Here is a 19,937-nt window from a genome sequence, read left to right on the forward strand (position 1 = left end):
TCTTTTCTTTCCACTTTCATATCTGTTCAGTAATTCCTTCTGAACAAGTCAACACCATTAGTTAGTGTGAGCAGTTGGCCATACTGGTACAGTATTCATTAGAAGACAACATGGCATCTCAGAGGAGCACTTTTCACGGTATGTGGTAAGTGTTTTGCAAAAATATCACTTATTTATAAGATATCTGATCTCTTATTTGTTGTAGAAGTATTATTGAGAATCCATGCTTTTGTTTGATATGCATTTTGGACAAGTACGTTCATACGTTTTGGAAATACCGTGATTTATTTTCATGGATCCAAAAAATCAGATCACATGCAAAGCAGTCTTACATTGTTCTGCTTATACAATACCAACTAAATGTTGTAATCGCTGTAGGATAATTTTGATCTCAACATAATGAGTAAAAGATTTCTTTTTCATTTTGTTTCAGTCTCCCTGTGGCCAAGATCAATGAAATGTTGAGGAAGAGGATGAAGACAGTGATGACGCTGAGAATGTAATATATGCTGCAGTTACAGCAGAGAGTAGCGAGACAGACATTGACAGTGATAAAACTGATGACGAACATGAGGGTAACCTTAACCACCTTGGTTGGAGGATGATGATTAGCTCGTGTGAGATACAGACTAATGACGCAGATCTTGAAGAAACCGAAAATTCTCTCGGGCTTGCACCAGAACCTATCGCATCTGTTTCAAAAGTTGTTCAGGTACCTGAAACAGATGGAGATGGCGGACTCCTGCGAAAGAAGAAATGTGTTCCTGTGAGGGAAAAACAAAATTTTACATGGAGAAAATCAGATCCTCATCCTGGCTTGAAAACTCGGTGCGAACCAATACCTGTGTCTGAGACTGCAGAAACATCTCAAAGACCATTGCAAATTTTCAGTTGGTTTATTCAAAGAACTTGGTACAGAAAATAATAGAAGAAAGCAATAAATATGCAGCTCAAAAAATGTTTTTCTCAACCTAACAGAGTTGGAATTTTGGGTGCGCTGATAGGAGGCCTGTTTTTATCAGAGTATGCTAAATATCCCAACAGAAGGATGCACTGGTCAGCAGATAATGTTCCAAAGCTTTTAGCCAACAACGTGTGCTGTAATAGTTTTGAAAGTATTTTGCACTACCTGCATTTCAATGACAAAGACAACATTGACCTGCAATGCTTGGTAAAGCTAAAGGTTCCACCTATTCAATACATTATCATAATGGTCTGTTTAGAATATCACATATTTATTTAACTTATTGTAAAATACATCTTTGGGACCGGTTTTGGCAATCCACTATGCCATCATCAGCCATTGAAAGTTTAATAGCAAGGAACATTCAAAAAAATTAAAAATATGCTATAGAATTGGTATACAATGTATGCTTGGCATACTTTTAACAGCATACTTTTTCTACATGAAAAACATTAAAAATAGCTAGATAACATTGACCCATTGTACTATACAAATAACATGTTTTTTTTGAAAAAATACAGTATTATTTGGTGTGTCTAAAATGATTTTGTATATGATTGAAAAAGTCTATGATTTGGTGTAGCTTATGTACAAGAAATTCATATGAAATTGATAAGTGATTCTACAAAGCATTTTTCCATTTTAAACCACAGTTTTTTAACAGCAAGTCCTTTTTTACATGAAAAACATTAAAAATGGCTAGATAACATTGACCCATTGTATTATACAAGTAACATGTCTTTTTAAAAATACAGTATTATCTGGTGCATCTAAAATTGTTTTTTAGGTGATTGAAAAAGTCTATAATTTGGTGTAGTTGATGTACAGGAAATTCATATAAAATTGATAAATGATTCTACAAAACATCTGCCATTATTAAAGCACAGTTTTTTGGTTCCTCATGATATGCGACTTATACTGTTTGATAATATATACAGGTTCTTCCTTCTAAAAAATTATTGACAAGACAGTCTATGTTTGACTAATATAAGGAGTAGCAGATTTCTGATATGTTTAATCTTATTTTAGTATTTGAAACTTGCTTCGTAGTTTTTTTTTTTTTTCAAGATAAATAATTGTATGGCTGAGGCCGAAACTATGGTTGAGATCTTGAATATTATTTTATATGCCAGGTGGAAGTGGGCAGTAATTAATATTAATCTCAAACCAGCACGGACCTAAAAAGGAAATTGTAAATTGAGTATGAGTTATTGAGAATGAAATGCGGTACTATAGGAAAGAATTGAAGATCTGAAACTCACCTCAGGTTGAATGCAACAGCATGTAGAGAGAGTGAGGAACAAATGCTGAATGTCAAACGACAGCCGGCTGGCTCAGCTGTGAGGCATATTATGTAGGGGAAGGGGAAGTAGAAGAGGTTGCGGTCGCATGTATCTGTGTGTCAGGGGGGCGTGGGCTTTGTACGGGATAGTAAGCTAGCGCGCTACGTAATATGTTATATACTGGTTGATTTTTAGGAATTTTTAAACTATTAATCAATGAAATAAGCATGTCAAATAAAATTGTAGTTTTTTCCGAAATATCATTTAGATTGTAATTGGGATTGTAATATTGATGTAGAGTAATGTAACATTGCTCCGTTAGGTCTAAGAGTGGCCCTTTATTTATTGTTTCGATGATGTCTAAGTCCTTGTTGATACCGTAAAAATTGTTTGTATTCCTGTATGTGCTGGCCTATTGCCGAAAATTTTCTATATTTTATGGCATAATGTATTGAATAGGTGGAACCTTTATCTTTACCAAGCATTGTAAATCTTGAGTCAATATGGACAAAAAATGAAGTTTTTAATACTAAATAACATTGACCTGAACGATCATCTGTACAAGCTGAGACCTATCATCGATATACTGAACGAAAATTTCAGGATCCATGGTGGACTTGAAGAGCACTTGTCTATAGACAAAAGTATGATTCCATACTATGGGAAACATTATGCTAAGCAATATATAAGAGGTAAACCAATCAGATTTGGATTCAAGAACTGGGCACTTTGTTCTTCATCTGGTTATAAGGTGTCCTTCAAAATTTATACAGGGAAGGAAGAAAATGATGAAAAGCAGTTACAATTATCTCACTAATAAAATCTGTTGATGTACCCCCACACAAAGGGTTCAAGCTATACTTTGATAACTATTTCACGTCAGTAAAATTGCTCAAACACCTGTCTGATGAAGGTTACTGTGCAACAGGAACTATTCGAGAAGTCCGTAGTAAGAAATACCCTCTCGTTAGCACAGCAGAAATGAAGAAACTGCCTCGTGGATCCAGCGATTTCCGCTCTTCGGGTGAAATACTTGCTGTCAGGTGGAAGGATAACAATGTTGTTACCATAGCAACAAACCACGGTGAAAATAGAGGGAACCTGTTATAGATGGTCCAAGGAAAAGAAAGGAAAGGTGACAATCAAACAGCCTACACTTTTTGGCTCCTATAATAAAGGAATGAAGGATGTAGATCTAATAGATCAGTGAGTGGCAACATACAGAACCTAAAAATAAAAATAAAAGGGGGGGGGGGGGGTACTGGCCAATCTTTGTTTACTTACTGGACGTTTGTATTGTCAATGCATGGCTAATGTGTAAATTCTTGCCGAATGATGATAAATCGCAGTGTCTCCTGAAGTATCGAAGGGATGTATTCGTTAGTTTGCTGAAGACGCATGGAACTGTTTCTAGAAGGGGAAAACAACCATTTGATCCCAGTATAGATAGTCGCTTTGACGGAAGGAACCAGTGGATTATTTCCGTGAGCACGGAAAAGAAATGTCGCCAGTGTTCAAGGTAAAGCAAAATTCATGTGCGACAAATGTGACGTAGGCCTGCACCCGAAATGTTTCAAGGCCTACCATTCATACTTGAAAAACAGTGGTGGTATTATGCCCTAGGCAGTTTCCTTGAAGAACTCTACAGAAATGTGATAGAAGTACAGAATTTTGAGCAAAAAAATTGTATCAACATTTGAGCATGTTTCTTGTATGTGAGTATTTCTGACTGATATTCTGACAAAATCAACAATAAAGAAACTATTGTTGTGTTGTACTGGTCTTCTATTATTGAGTCTCCTCTTCCTCTCCCTCTTCCTCAATGTATTTTATCCTTGCATGTGATCAGATTTTTTGGATCGCACCTTGTACTTACATATGGTTAGGAAGACACAAAATAATAAACTAAAATGCGACCAGGAAACTTCATGCACTAATGGGTTAAACAACAAGCATCATCATCATCATCATCTATACTCATTGGAACATGTTATTCAATTGTGTGGAAATTGAAGGGTCCGGTGAAGGCTTGAAAGTACACTGGACCAGTGGTTCCCAAAGTGTGCTCCCCACAAACAGTTATCAAGGGAACCAGTCACGTGTTCCTTAAATAAATAATATATTCTTCATATGCTTCTTCTTTTAGTTTAAGCCAACTGCGTCATAGGTACGACATCGTAGCTGGTGTGAGGCCTTCAATCATTGTGTTCGATATATTTTGATTCTGTTTTATTAAATGCTAAATTATCTTTTATTAAATGTTAAATATGACTAATGCATGGTTTCCCTGTGGGTATGTATTATAAATTTGTATAACCTCAAATACGTGTTGTATAAGTTAAGCCTCGGGGTCTATAGAGTCGAAAGCGGTAGAAAACTCTGTAATGTTCGTATATTAGATTCATTATAAGTTTTTACCACATAGTTTTATCACCATATTCAGACTCTCATGCTCATAGCATCAGTTCAATTTTATGCATAATTTTTACCCATCAAACCACTATGTTTTATGTGTCACATCACATTATCATATTTTACTCAAGTTTCTCCTAGCTTTTATGACAAAGCAGTTTACCATTTGTATTCAGCCATACAAGAGTTATTAATGTAAATCATTCATGACATGTACTTTGCCTATTTGTTGATCTTTGTTAGCTGATGATGACGCAGTGAGCGTCGAAACCGGTCCTTATTATTCAATAAATATTATGTTGTGAACTTCTTATACAACACGTTTTGTATTGAAAAGGTTGAACCTCTTTGATATTTCAATTGTGTATTAGATTCATTGTACTAAATTTGGTATATATGAAGGGTTCTGGAAACTTACTGTAAGGTTTATTATCCAGATACATGTAGAGACATTAGGAATGTTGGAGAAATTTCTGTGTGTATTGGTAAACAGTAAACAAAAGTTCAAGCTGGATCCATTACTAGAGTACTCCATTCGACAAGCTGGTTGATCGATGTTTCAAGTGTGTTCCATTACAGTGTTGTAAGAACCCTTCCAGAGATCGATAATGCTAGATGGTTGATCGAATAGTATATATATCGAGCTGTCAGTCGGTGAGACAGTCAGTGTTGGCTCGGAGTCAGGTTGGACTCGAAGGCAAGTGATGGACTGCAAGTGACTGTTGGGCTCCGAGGTGGAGTCGGTGGGTTCAAGAGAGTGTATGTTATAGTGCGCAAGTCAGTGGTGTTGATATCTGTACTTGTCAGAATCAACTTCAGGGTAGTCTATTAAGTGTCACTTGCTAGTGTGTATAATTGTGTGTTGTGACTTACAGTGACAATAAAGTAATTTATATAAGGAAGTGAACGTGTTCTCATGTAATATTTATTTCCGTCAAATAAAATCGCATTTGGGAACGATAACTGTGACCATGTTAATTCGATTTCGGCTACTTCCAGACTTTGATCAGCGCTCAGTACTCCCTCATTCTTTCACTCTGCATTCGCCTTCATTGAGTCTGTGATCTAAAACAGTTGTGGTGTTAACGATTCCTGACATTTAGACTTCTACGCTTCTTTGTTGCTGATTTCTGTACCTTGTATTCCCATTTATTCTACATCCTTTTTCACCTCTTGATGCCGGTATACTGTAGTTCTCTTGAGGTCGAAGAACTCCGTTATCTGGTTGGTTAATCCTCTGTGTCCGTTCTCTAGATGTGTCCAAAGAACATGGCTCTTCTTTTCCATCTTGAGATACAATTCTTAGTTGCTTTTCTTTGTGTACGATCCATCTTCTTTTTCTGTGAGGTCCCAGTATCTTTCTCAGAATCATTCTCTCCACTAGTTCTAACTTCTTGATCAATCCTGATTTTGTCTGGTTCAAGCATTCAGCTGCATATAAGGCTTCTGGGCAGATCACTGCCTGTTCGCATCTTAGTTTTGCCTCATAACATACGAATTTCATGTTTTGATCCATATTGACAGATAACAATGTGTACTGGAGTATTTAGGGTCCACATATTCAATACAATCTAATGACAACAAATACATATTATATTTTCATCATTGTTCTTGGAACCAGTTTGAACCTTCTACAGAGAGGTCATCTTCAGCCATTTACATATACAAAATTGGCAAAATCATTAAAATAGTGAACACTAAAAAAAAAAAAAAGTACAGAAACATCTAAAATGTGAACACAGAGATGTCAAAAAAGTTCGTAAAATCTTGATGAAATATGTGAGTCACTTGGTTCAAACAGTTTAAGAAGTAACCAATGTCTCTTCAAGTTCTTGAAAGGATATCAGTATAATGCGATTAAAGTTTTTCGTTGGAGCTAGTTTAATGACATAATATCAGATTTTAGGTACAATTCAATAACCAGTCAATTTTTGACTTGAAATCATGGCTAGCTTGTGGGTAGAGGTAAAAAAAAGAGACAGTTGTGTAATGTAACATTATTCTTGTAAAAACCTGGCTGAGGGGGATAACTTGTGATATGGAACCCTTGAAAATGTGTGGCCCAGGTAGATGTGAGGTGTGCAACTGTCAATATGGATCAGGGGTGGGTGTTTTTTTTTTTTTTGGGCAGATAAAGTATCTGGAAGACAGATGTGTAGATGAAATTTTTGTCATCATAGATCATCGATCTATTGATGCGACCACAATTCTTGCCAGGTTAAACCATGTAGACTCCCATAATTAAATTACTGTAGAATCATAAATTAATCAATCCCTGAATTATTTAGACCTAACCAGATCATCTTTCATATAATTATAGAAAACTTACTCAAACTGCAAACACAGTCCAACAGGCTTCATTACATCCTCAGTCACAAAAATGCTGCCTACTACAGGGTGATCTGTAGAGCTTTTGCTGGCCTGCTATCACAAAAGATCTGAAAAAAAATAATTAAAGACTATTCATGCAATAGCCAAAAATAATGGTTACAGCAAAAAGTTAATCATAAAAACAATTAATAAAATGAACAATAAATAATCTTCTACCATAATCAAAGAAACAAAGTTCAAAAAATTATACTCCTCCTTCACATTAAATGACAAAAATATATATTAAGATCAATAAAGTTTTCAAGAAACATAACTTGAATATAGCTTTCAATAATAATAATAATAATAATAATAATAATAATAATAATAATAATAATAATAATAATAATAAGAGCCTCCGTGGCTCAGGCGGCAGCATGCCGGCCTCTCACCGCTGGATACCGTGGTTCATATCCCGGTCACTCCATGTGAGATTTGTGCTGGACAAAGCGGAGACAGGGCAGGTTTTTCTCTGGGTACTCCGGTTTTCCCTGTCATCTTTCATTCCAGCAACACTCTCCATTAACATGTCATTTCATCTGTCAGTCATTTATCATTGCCCCAGAGGAGTGCGTCAGGCTTCGGCAGCCGGCACATTTCCTATCCTCGCCGCTAGATGGGGGCTTCATTCATTTCATTCCTGACCCGGTCGAATGACTGGAAACAGGCTGTGGAATTTCATTTCAAAAATAATAATAATAATAATAATAATAATATTCATTTTTTTATAACACACATACATTTAATCAACACAACAATTTTATTAGTCCTGGGGTTTACATATTGAAATGTAATAGTTGTGACATCACCTACATTGGTCAGACAGGCAGAAACTTCATGACTTGTTACTCAGAACATGTTAACGCTATAAAACATAATAGTTTCTCTGCCATGTGTCAACACATGTCTGATTTCAAATATGCTTTTTCTTCTATTTGACAAGATATGGGTGTCTTAAAAAAATGACATTTAAAGGTACCTTGCTGAATATTCTGGAAAACTGCTACATTCGTTTAGAACAATATTCCAACCCAAACTATAAACTTAATGTAATCTCAGAAAATCGAATATATTGTTTGACGTAATTACTCCGTTCTATAAAAAACATGAACTTAGTGCGAATGGAAATTTCAACATCCACACAGCTACAATATCACCTCTCCACTTCCCCTTCGCCCTCCCCCCGACACACCCAATGCCAAACATGTTCCAGTCTAGCACTCAGTGTGACTCTCACAACCATAAGGAAAGGATGCCAATGAAACTGGGTGGGTGGGTGGGTGGGTGGGTGGGTGGGTGGGCAGGTGGGGGTCACAAGTCTCACTGTAATACACAATTGTCCCTTCTTTTGTACAAGTCAGCCTTCTAACATTTTTCTCTGTTCTTCCTTCCAGACATCTTATCTGGACAAAAAAAAAAAAAAAAGTCTGATCCATATTAACAGGAGTATGCATGTATGTATTTGGGCCACACATTTTAATTTGTTCCATATCACAATATGTCCCACTCAGGCAGTTTTTTTATGAGAATATTACATAACACAAGGTCTATATTTAGTTCTGCCCACATTCTAGTCATAATTTCAAGTCAAAAATTGATTGGCTATTTAACTATATCTATAATCTGATATGTCATTCAACGAGCTCCAAGGAACAATTTTAATCATGTTATACTGACATCCTTCTAGAACAATGAGACACATTGGTTACTTATTAAAACATCCAACAAGTGACTCACATACTCCTTCAAGATTCTATGAACATTTCTAACATCTTTGTGTTCATATTTTAGATGCTTCTGTCCTTTCTTGTGTGTGTGTGCTCATTATTTTAAATGTTTTTGCCAATTTTGTATATGTAAATGGCTGAAGATGACCTCTATTCAGAAGGTCTAAACTGGTTTCAAGAACCATTATGAAAATATAATATTTGTCATTAGATTGTACTGAATAAGTGGATCGTATATATTCCATTACACATCTTATTTTGCATTGATAAAGACTGTCTTCTTGTTGTAGGTGTAAATGGTTAATTTGTACAATGTTTATGTTGTTCATCTTTGATACCAGTGTATGTCATTCTGACAGGTTGTTTTCTAGCCTGGGTGAAGTTTAAGGAAGCAGAGGTTATCAGTGGAATACTGTGTAGGAGGGATACTGACTGGAAGGTGATTGGGGATTTAAATGAGACTATGGAGTGGGTATAAATGAGACTATGGAGTGGGTATGTGGGAAACTGGGAGCGAGATATTTCTAGATCCTAATGGGTGGGTAGGAAATACGGATCTGCACTCAGATGGCCTTCACTTAAACCACAGTGGTACGTATAAGTAAAAAAATTTGTTTAGAAGAGTTATAGAGAGGTACGTTCAGGCATACAGAATGGTCTAGGGAGCGGTGATAAGGGTACAGGGATCTGGAAGTCAAGTAGATATGACATAAAAATCTTAGTGTTGAACTGTAGAAGTATTGTAAAGAAAGGCATAGAATTAAGTAATTTAATAGATGTATACTTACCAGATAATGCACAGTCTTATGTCAACCAGCAATGAGTGCAGACGTGTGGGGAGAGGAGTGCGGTGAGTCATGGTGGGAGTAGAGCAATATTGAGCGGTGATAGGGAGCTGGCTGGAAAGATGGAAGACAGCTACGGGGAAGACAGCAAGTAAGGTTGGAAAAGGAAAGTTTGGAGAGACACTAATTTTAGCGGCGGTGATAGCAGTGCTGCTGGTGATAGGGGAGGGTGGTATTGAACCCCGGACCGAACGGCAGTCTGAATTGGGAAGATATAGAGAAGATTTGGGAGGTGATGAAAGGTGACATAGAAAAGGTAATGGAGAAGTTGGAGGTTATGAGTAAGGGACAAGAGAAACTTAGAGAGTGGATGAAAAGCACCAAGGCAAAAGAGGGGGTGAGGGCAGGAAGAAATGAGAAAGAAATCCAGGGGCTAAAAGAGAAAATCACAAGTCTTGAAGAAGAGGTGGTACTATTAAAGAGAGAGGTAGCAGGCATAAATCAGGAGAGGAGTAAGAAATGTGTTTTCATATACGGAGTGCAAGAAGAGGAGCCAGAGGCGAAGGTAAAGACAGTATACAAAGTTGTGGACATTATATAAAATGTTATGAAAATTTTCAGCGAGGTGGATATCGACGACGTGGGAAGGGTAGGGAAAGTGAAGGGAAGGAGACCAATAAAAGTGCAATGATATCTACCACAATGGCGGACATAATAGTAAGAAATGTGTGCAATCTGCAAGGGAAGGAAATTTGGCTTAAGAGAAACATGGGGAAAGAGGGCAGTGAAATCCTAAGAATTTTGAGGAGACACCAAGGAAGGGCAAGAGCACAGGGATTGAAAGCATATATTAGTGGACAACGGCTGTGGGTGTCCAACAGAAATTGGAGGCATTCCTGGACTGCTCCAGAGCTGAAAGTTATGGAAGAGAACCTGAAAGAAGAGGACCTGGATTCAAGACAGGACAGAAGACAGGCGGCTGATCAAGAGGAGCAAGAGAGCAAGACAAGAAGTGAATCCAATGAAGGGGTAAGTGTGCAGTGCAGCAGGGAACAAATGACATGTTCACACGTGGTAGGGGTGGCAGAGGACACTAATAAAAAAACTCCTAATGCAGAACAAAGGGGGCTGAAGCATATGAATGAAGGAAGTGGATCGAAGGAAGATAGAAATGGGAGAGACATTCTGGCGAAGGGAAGAAGCAGGAGCTTAAGAGATTTGTGGGGTAAGAAAAATAAGGGCACAGAGGATATAGATAAAGAGCAACCTAAACTGTCAAGTTATGAAGGGAGAGGGGCTAATGATGACGAGAAGTAAGAATAAGGAAAGTAATGGAGGAGGAAGTGGGAGTAAGCTATAACTAGAATGGAAAGTAGGATGCATAAATATAGAAGGCCTGCTAGGATAAAGAGACAATAAATAGGTGATAAAGGTAGTTGAAAGTTATGACATTGTAGCACTACTGGAGACTTGGATACAACCGGGTACGGATATAACTTGGGAGGGGGGGGGTTTCACAGTTAAAAGTAAAGCAAAGAGAAAAAACAAAAAAAGGGACGAGTGCCTGGGGGAGTAGTAGTATTAAGGAAGCAATTAATGAGTTGGTGGAGGAAATTAAGAATGATTTAGATGAAGTGTTATGGTTAAGATGTAATATGGGAAGAGAGGAAGGAAAAGAAAGAAAGATATGTCTAGCATGTGTATATTGCCACCCCAATGGATCTCCGTACGCGAATGATAAACTGCTGGAGGAGCTACTCTTGGAAGTCAGTATGCTCAGGGAGAAGTTCGAAGAAGATGGGATATTACTGATGGGTGACTGGAATGCTAGGATAGGAGAGCTATTACCAATGTTCTACAAAGAGAGGTGTTTTCAGTGTATAATTCTCTATTTCATGTCTGAGTAAAGATGAAAAGAGTAAATAGCCAAGCAATATGCCTAGTAACATTTTTACCAATCTGTCCACCGAGCGAGTTTCTGTGCGGTTTTGGTCACATAGCTTTCAGCTTGCATTTGGGAGATAGTGGGTTCGAACCCTACTGTTTGCAGCCCTGAAGATGGTTTTCCTTTTTTTTTTTTCCCATTTTCACACCAGACAAATGTTTGGGCTGTACCTGAATTAAGGACATGGTTGCTTCCTTCCCAATCTTAGCCTTTCTTATTCCATCGTTGGTGCGACATAAAGCACATTGTAGAAAAATATAGTCTGTCCTTGCTATTGTTTGAGTAATATGGCAGCTTGAAAACAAAACTAGCTGCAGAATTCCCCAAAATTTCAAGATATTTTGACATATTGAGCCTCTATTTTTTGCCAGTAAGGGTAGAAAGAAGTAAAGATAAGGAAAGAAACAGCTATGGAGGGTTGCTACTTGAGTTCTGTGAGGCAGGGAAATTGTATATTTTAAATGGCTTTTGGGAGGGGGACAAGGAAGGGAAATTGACATATATAACTGCCAAAGGGGGAAGTGTGATTGACCTAGTGTTGTGTTTGGGAGATATACCAAGGAAAATTAGAAGGATTGAAATTGCAGACTGGATAGTCACACCACGCACCGATAGGGGTATGGCTAGAAAGGAATATAGGGGGAGAAAGGACAGGGCTTAAAAGTAGAGTGGAAGAGAGGGGCAGAAGCTATTCCAAGAAACTTAGAGGACTTTATGAAGCAGGAGGTGCAGCTAATAAAATGTGGGTGGGAAGCGGCGTTAGAGGAAAATAATATAGATAGGGCATTAGACCTAATTGAGTATCCTATAAGGAGGGTGGCACGAATGGAGAAAGGAAGGGGTGGGAGGAAGAATGGAATGGATGGGTAGTACGATAAAGATTGCAAGGTACTAATGGGCCAAGTTCTAAAGGCTTTAGAAAAATATAGACTAAGTGAGGATAGGGAGGATAGAGAAGCTTTCTGTAGGTTAAGGAAAGAATACAAAAAGAAAATTGATGAGAGAAAGAAGTCGTGGATTACAGAACAAACAGAGGCAATCAACAGGGAATGCAAATTAATCCAAGCAGAGAGAGTATGGTAAAGAATAAACAGAATTAACAGAGGAGGGAAAAGGGTTGAGAAAGCTGTAATCGGCTATGACCCAATGGGTAACCTACTTCAAGGGCTTGCTAGGCGCCAGAGATAGGTGGAAATGTGAGGACGGGATGACAAACACTTGGAGTAATCTAGAAATTAGTATAAACAAACTAGACAAAGAGATCTCTATAGAAGAAATACAAGAGGTATTAGGTAAACTTAAGAACAAATCGGCAGAAGGTAGGAACGGAATAAATAATTTATGCTGGAAAAAAAGTGTGGAAGATTTATGCAGGGGTTTTGGCTAACAGGTTATCAAGCTGGGCAGAAACCCAATCAATAGTATCAATATTTCAAGGAGGATTCCTAAAGGGAGACAAACCATAGACAATATTATGACAGTCAGGATGATACTGGATAAATATTTAAGTAGAGAATGAGGTTGCGTGTACCTAGCGGCCATTGAATTTGAAAAAGCCTTCGATACGGTTAGCAGAAAAGCAATGGTAGAAAAAATAGGCAGGTTAGGGGTCTCAAGAAAAATTATATGAGCGTTAGAAGCATTAAAGGAGAAGGTCCACTGCTGCGTCAAGGTAAAAGAGAATTTAATCAGTCAGCCCATAGACTGTAAGATGGGGCTAAAACAAGGCTGTAAACTTTCACCGCTGCTATTTTTACTGTTTATTAATGACATTTTGGAAGGGCATGGTAGAGAAAAATGGGCAGTGCCCGTTATGAATAATCTAGAGATACCGGGCTTGATTTTTGCAGATGTCATATTAATGGCTTTGACAAGGGGCGGTCTCCAAAGGAGTCTGGATAAGCTATCGGAATATGCCAAGAATTGGGTATTAAAAGTTAACTGCAACAAATCTAAGGTATTAACTATAAGCAAAGTCAGGAGGTGAAAAGTGAAAAAGAAATGGAAGTTACAGGGAGAATACATAGAAGAGGTAGACAAGATAGAATGCTTAGGAGTGGTACTAAACAGAAGAGGGGGGTGGGATGATCATATCAAAAAGGCAAAGTGGAGAGGGGTGGCAGCACTTTCTATGGTCAAAATCTTAACTGCAAAATTCCCGGGGATAAGCTATAGGATATTGAGACTGGTGTACAGGACGATAGACGATAGTGATGAGTAAAGTACTGTATACTGTATGTGGCAAAAATTTGGGGGCTGGGAAAAAAAAAAAGATGTTTTCCTAAATCAAGTCACATATAAGTTAAGTAAAATATGTATGAGGCTACCTCAGTGCACCATGAACGTGGGGGTGGCATTACTATGTGGAGAATACATGGAAGTGGACTGTGCTCGGAGGGTTCTAAACTATCTGATGAGACTGAGGAGAGGACAGGGTGGTACAGTGGTACAGGCTGCCTGTAAGCAACAGGAAAAGAGTATGTACACAGAGAGTTGGTTGATGTTAATTAAAACTTATGTGGAGAGGATAGGGTTAAGTTATATCTGGACGGAGGCATGGAAGGGTAAAGGGAGCAGGGGACAGAGAGCGATGATGGCCAGAATTAAGGACATCAAAACGCAAGGGTTGTTAGAGGAATGCGACGAGAGCTTCTCTGAGTTTATTCTACAAGGTACGCCAAGTCTATAAGATTAGTATAAAATTTGGAAAAAAATTAGACTGAAAAAGGGGTTGATTTGGTGGATAATGGGGATGCACAAGAATAAGGGTTGGATCAAGACAAAAGACAACTCAGTATGTGTTCTATATGAAAAGAGGATGGACGATCTAAATCTGATTGGGGAATGTGAGAAAACGGAGGTTTTGAGGAAGAAATTTCTAAATGAGAAACAAATAGCGTGGTGCAAGCATAAGGATATTCCAAGAGTTATTGCTTGGTTAATTAAGGAGTGGAACAGTGAAAATAATTTAAACAAATATCTTAGTGCCGTGAGATATCTGTGTGAAAAGAAAGTGTATTTAGAAGATTGCGTAGTTGTAAATAGTGATGATGCAAGTGAACAAACAAATCGGTGTCTAAACAGTTACGAGGTAGACCAGAGTCGGCAGGAAAAAAAGGGTGGTCTAGAACACTCAGCACAAAGTGACGTGCTATCGGGGTCAAGCGACAGTAGTACACTAAAATACTAGGTCGATTGGTCTGCGCACTAAACAGATGAGCAAGCAACAGTCATTAGTCTGCATAATGCTGTGCCACTTATTATGCCAATTACGTAGTTTCCTTTAGGGTATACCCTACTCCTTTAAGCATGCCTGTTTATTTTATTTGTTTACGGGTTTGGTCCATACATTGTAATAAGCCACTGTAATTGGGACAATAAGTCCTGTAGTGAGCTGAATGAATAAATAAATAAATAAATAAATAAATAAATAAATTACCAGATAATGTAATTGGCGATGGAATCATGGCCGAGAAATAATACGATGGATGTAGAAATTTTCTCACGGAACTGGAGTGTGTATCATAGAGATAGGAGAGGAAAGGTAGGAGGCGGAGTATTCATTCTGGTGAAAGAAGAATTTGTAAGATACGAAAAAGTTACAGATGATCAACATGAAATTCTAGGTGTAAGGCTCATTTCTAAAGATAATAGGCAGTTTGATGTCTTTGGAGTGTACAGACCGGGAAAGGGTAGCGCTGATGCTGATTCAGAATTATTTGATAAGATAATCAGCTGTGTGGCAAACAATATTGAAAGGAATGTGATTGTAGTGGAAGATCTCAATTTATTAAAATTATAAATAAAATTCTATTTACCAAACGACAGTTGGGAAGGCAATGCGAAACGACAGGAAGCATGACCAACAAATGCAAAAGTTAATATGGGAAGGACAGCTGATGCAGAAAGTGATAGAACCAACTAGAGGGAAGAATATTCTGGACGTGGTGCTGGTAAAACCAGATGAGCTTTATAGAGAAACCAAAGTAATAGATGGTATTAGTGATCACAAAGCTATTTTTATCGTAGTTAAAAATAAATGTGATAGAAAGGAAGGTCTGTGAGGTAGTGCCATATGGCTGATAAAACAGGCATGAGGGAGTTTTAAAAAATTAAATATGTTCGGTGGAAAATGGTAAATAAAAATGTAAACAGACTCTGGGATGGGTAAAAGCAATAGTTGAGGGGTGTGAAAACAGGTTTGTAACTTTAAATGTGGTAAGGAATAGTAAAGACTAACTATATTATAACAGAGAAGTAAAGAGACTAAGAAGGAGGTGCAGATTGGAAGGAAATAGCGTTAAAAATGGCTGTGGAAGTAAGGAGAAATTGAAGGAACTTACTAGGAAATTAAATCAGCTAAGGATAACTTGATGGCAAGCATAATTGGCAGTCATACAAATATTAGTGAAAAATGGAAGGGTATGTATATGTATTTTAAGTCAGAAACAGGTTCCAAGGAGGACTTTCCAGGAATGAACAAGGGGAGTGTATACAGTATGTAAGGATCTTCAAAAGGCAGAAGTATTCAGTCAGCAGTATGTAAAGATTGTTAGTAACAGGGATAATGACCAGTTAGAGGAGGTGACCAGTACTAAAGAAGTATTATAATTTACCTATGATAACGACATTTACAATAACATAAAAGAAGTTGAAAACTAGAAAAACGGCTGGAATTGATAAGATTTCGGGGGATATACTAAAGACAATGGGTTGGGATATAGTACCACATCTGAAGTACTTATTTGATTAATCATATTATGGCCAGGCAGGCATCAATGTTTGGTAATGAGACAAAGTCTCTCATAGTGGATTGGCATTGCCGGTGACTCCATGTAGCCTGCGCAGTGGCCTCCATAGTGTGCACTAGCCATGTGTCTTGGTGTGTGTGCTATTTACCAACTGATGGTCCCAACTTAGCACACGGGGGCGAAATGCCGGCAACCAGGAAGAAGTTATCTGGAACATTTATAATGTCCAATAATGGACCGTTTATATTGGTATTACAACTTTACTCATTTGGGACAAATATTTCAGGTTCCCTATGGGAATCAACATCTATATCAACATTTCTAATGGTAGCACAAAAATAGTGACATTCAAGAATTCGTATTTCAATCAACTTTGAAATAATATGCCTCTTGGAACATTAAAGACAGCAGAATTAAACCAGTCAATGTCTGTTCATAAGATATAAACATAACAATTGGTTTTATTTAATGTTTATCAAGTGTAAACTTAGGATTTGAATGGAATATTTTGTAGGCATTATTCATTGTGACACCCTAGTTCGACAGTATTTCCAATGGGAGCACAAAAATTGTGACTTCAAGATTACGTATTCAATCAACCAACGAATAACACACCAGTGGACAGTAAAGACTATGCAATTAAACCAGCCAATGTCTTTTAATATGTTATAAACATAGCAGTTTGGTTTTAATCAATGCTTACTTTTTAAAAGAATAAGTGTACTACTTTTCATTGTTTTGCATACTCCACCAGCCATAATGATAAAAAAATAGCCAGATGTCTACATAAATCACATAGTTATACAAAAACATTTTTTAAACAACATCCAAGGTAGCATTTAATTTTAAAAATTTTACAAGGATACAAATACCCAGGATCCTGGATATTTTGATTCTTTGAGTTAAGATGTGGCTGATGATGCCCAAAATAAGGGCAAAACATGTCCAGTAACAAAATGGTAACAATGTAAAGTTAATTAAACTAATAAAAACTATTTTGTTTGAAAAGGTGGTTATTAAGAAAAGTTTTTAGTAAAAAATAAGTGGTATGTTCTGAGCTGTCAGTGGAGAGATGGCACGGAACGACATTAAAAGATGAATAAGTTTGAGTGGTGTCTTTAAAAGTAGGAAAGATCACAATATAAAGATGAAGTTGGAATTCAAGAGGAAAAATTTGGGCAAATATTCCTGTTATAGGGAGATGTTCAGTAAATTCCCAATTTCTTTGAAATCATTTAGGAAAAGGCTAGGAAAACACACAGAAAATCTGCCATTTGGGCAACTGCCTTGAATGCAGATCAAGATTGATTGATTGATTGATTGATTGATTGATTGATTGATTGATTGATTGATTGATTGATTGATTGATATTCTTGCAGGTATTTAAATCTTTCCACCTTCTTGGTCTTTTCCCCTTCCATGGTCAACCATTTGGGTGCTGCTTCAATGTTGGTCATGTCCTATGTCTTTTCAAAGATCTGTAAGCCTGCCTTACTTGCTTATTCCTCAAACTGGGAAATCTTGTTTTATGCCTCCTCTAATGATCCTGATGCTGGGCTGAGTAGCTCAGATGGTAGAGTGCTGGCCTTCTAAGCTCACATTTGACAGGTTTGTCCAGTGGTATTTGAAGGTGCTCAAATACACCAGCCTTGTATCAGAAGATTTACTGGCATGTAAAAGAAATGCTGCAGGAAAATTCTGGCACCTTGGCATCTCTGAAAACTGTATAAGATAGTTAATGGGATGTAAAACTATTATTGTTGTTGTTGATGATGTTTTTGTTGTTGTTATAGGTCTACATGGTTAATTTGTGCGCCAAGTTCATGTTGTTCGTCTTCGATACCAGTGTATGTCGTTCTGACCTGTTGTTTTCTAGCCATTCTCCCAGGTAATGAAATCTTTCCACCTTCTGGGTCCTTTGCCCTTCCATTTGTATACCACCTATTCCCTGTTCCTTGTGTTTTTTTTGCCACTCTGGAATCACTTTGTTAAGCATGCAGTTGAGTCACATGCCACATGGGTAGTGATTTTTGGATATTTGTAGCATAACTTAGCATGTACCATCATCTGTTATTGTTAAGAATTACAGTACAACCATTTACAGTAGCTTTTACCCATTTTCTGTAAATAAGCTGAACAAAATATCTTTATGATTTTCGGTGATCTGTTGTAGAAGAGAGGCCCATGGCACATATGTACCTACCTTCTGAATCAGCATTTTTCACTGGCCAATAATGATTGAAGTACGCCAATCAATATGAGTTGCTCAAACTGTTTCTCATATAAGGAGAGTAATGTTAATGTGATCACATTGAGGAGAACATTGTGTTACATACAATAGATATTTGCATAACTTAGTGAAACACTGGTAAATTTGCAGATTTCTTGTGGTCATTCAAGCAGTGAGGTCTGTGTACTACCTGTAAACTATCTAATAGACAAGAAATAAGGCTGCTAAGTTTTTTTTTTTTTTGCTATGGGCTTTACGTCGCACCGACACAGAAAGGTCTTATGGCGACGATGGGATAGGAAAGGCCTAGGAGTTGGAAGGAAGCGGCCGTGGCCTTAATTAAGGTACAGCCCCAGCATTTGCCTGGTGTGAAAATGGGAAACCACGGAAAACCATTTTCAGGGCTGCCGATAGTGGGATTCGAACCTACTATCTCCCGGATGCAAGCTCACAGCCGCGCGCCTCTACGCGCACGGCCAACTCGCCCAGTACTGCTAAGTTCAAGGATATGTAGAACACTACAGTTTGTTCCACGTATACGTGTTTCCTTTTTCCAGTTACTGAGATGTTATAACAGTACAAGAAGTCTTGAACTGGAAAAACTGAGATTAGGAACTCCATATATTCCAGTATTGTGACAGATCAATCAATGATCCTTGATTCTTGGTTCTTGTAATGATGATATAGGCATTAATTCATAAATGAAACTTGAAATACAGTAGTTCCATTTCAATATCCACTATCTTATTTAAAATGGTATTGTATTTCCAAAACCTTCCCTTTCACAGTAAGTAAGAGTTGTGCTGTACCTAATAGGTACATACCACAGATTAATTGTTCTTCACCAGGCAAGTTGGCTATGCAGGTAGGGGCACACAACTGTGAACTTGCAACTGGGGGATAGTGTTGCATTGTTGGATGCGCTTGAGAACGGTTGGCTGTTGAGAGAGCTCTTGCATTATTGTAGTGATAAAGTAGTGAAAACCTATTGAAATAGCTAAATTTTGTGTATATCTGATTCATTTAGTGCTGTTTATATAGTGGTGTTTAGTGCTTGTGGTAGAAATTGGGAGTAGTGATATTTATTTAAATTTTGTAACAAGTAATTCAGTTGGTCTTCAGTAAATTACGTTTTCTAGGTTAAGTAGGCTAGCTAGGTGTACCTTGTTTCGAATTTAGGTTTAGGAAATACCTTAGGTAATAATATTAACTTTAAAAATATTTGTAAATATCTGTAGGTTCGTTGGTTATACTTACAAAGGCAGATTATCATAAGGAATAGTACCGTAACTTCTGCAGCAACTTCTCCGGTATTTCGTATAGATATCCGTTCAAACTATCGCGAAGGTAATAATTTACTACATTAAAAAACACGATACGCCTGTAAACTTCCATTTAAAAAGAAGTTAAAGAGATTACACGGTAATAGTTAACAGTCGTTATATTGTTACTGATTATTGTCGCTCCTCA

At 37.5% G+C, this 19,937-nt stretch overlaps 1 protein-coding gene across 3 annotated transcripts in view; it reads left to right on the forward strand.

Annotated features, from left to right (window-relative positions):
* The window catches only part of SWIP (strumpellin and WASH-interacting protein), a 412,754-nt gene that overhangs the window by 210,478 nt on the left and 182,339 nt on the right, over positions 1–19,937 (forward strand). The gene's annotated exons all lie outside the window — the stretch shown is intronic.

Source organism: Anabrus simplex, chromosome 2, assembly GCF_040414725.1.
Source record: "Anabrus simplex isolate iqAnaSimp1 chromosome 2, ASM4041472v1, whole genome shotgun sequence".
NCBI classification, from domain to species: domain Eukaryota; kingdom Metazoa; phylum Arthropoda; class Insecta; order Orthoptera; family Tettigoniidae; genus Anabrus; species Anabrus simplex.